Here is an 831-nt window from a genome sequence, read left to right on the forward strand (position 1 = left end):
TCACACCCCGCTAAAGCGGAAAGACGAGATGTAGCAGGCAAGTGAGTCATAGTAACAATTAATAAATAACACTTTTCAATTTTTCAAAATAAAATGAGTTTAACATCATAACCAAATTTTTTACAAATACTTCTTTTACAAAAGCTTCCATTGCGAACTTAAATCAGTTTTTCCACAAGTATGCTCCCAAAATACTAGTCAACTACAAAGAGTTGGTAAGTTCACGGGTTTTCACATGCATAAAATAATTTAATGCATAAACCAAATATTTGCAAACTTATGTGAATCTTTTGCACTTAATAAATGTAAATCTTCCACGATGTAAAARCTTGAGACGCTACYGAGCCTTACCTGACCAACTTGCCCCATTATTTTACGAACGACCATAAGTAGCCCGTACACTTACTTAGGTCCCACAGTTTGTAGATGTACTAATTCAGCGGTGGTCCAAATTCCACATGATTAGACAAGAAAATATAGGTAATGTGCACCCCTTTCTGKGTGGGACTGTCAACACAATAGCGGCTATCCACAATACCACGGCCCGGGGATGTACCCGAGTTAACAAGTAGCGTTTACGGACGGGGACTTTATTTGGAAAAATATACTCCCAAGCACATCAATTTAACATTTATTTCAAAGTACAGTAACAGTCAATATTTCATGACATATTAAACTTGACTAAGCAGTTCCTTAGTCCAATGGTTTCAAACAAAACTTGACTAAGCAGTTCCTTAGTCCAATGGTTACAAACAAAACTTGACTAAGCAGTTCCTTAGTCCAATGGTTTCAAACAAAGCTTGACTAAGCAGTTCCTTAGTCCAATGGTTT

Source organism: Cynara cardunculus, unplaced genomic scaffold, assembly GCF_001531365.2.
Source record: "Cynara cardunculus var. scolymus isolate 2C unplaced genomic scaffold, CcrdV1 Un_Scaffold_3014, whole genome shotgun sequence".
Classification (NCBI taxonomy): domain Eukaryota; kingdom Viridiplantae; phylum Streptophyta; class Magnoliopsida; order Asterales; family Asteraceae; genus Cynara; species Cynara cardunculus.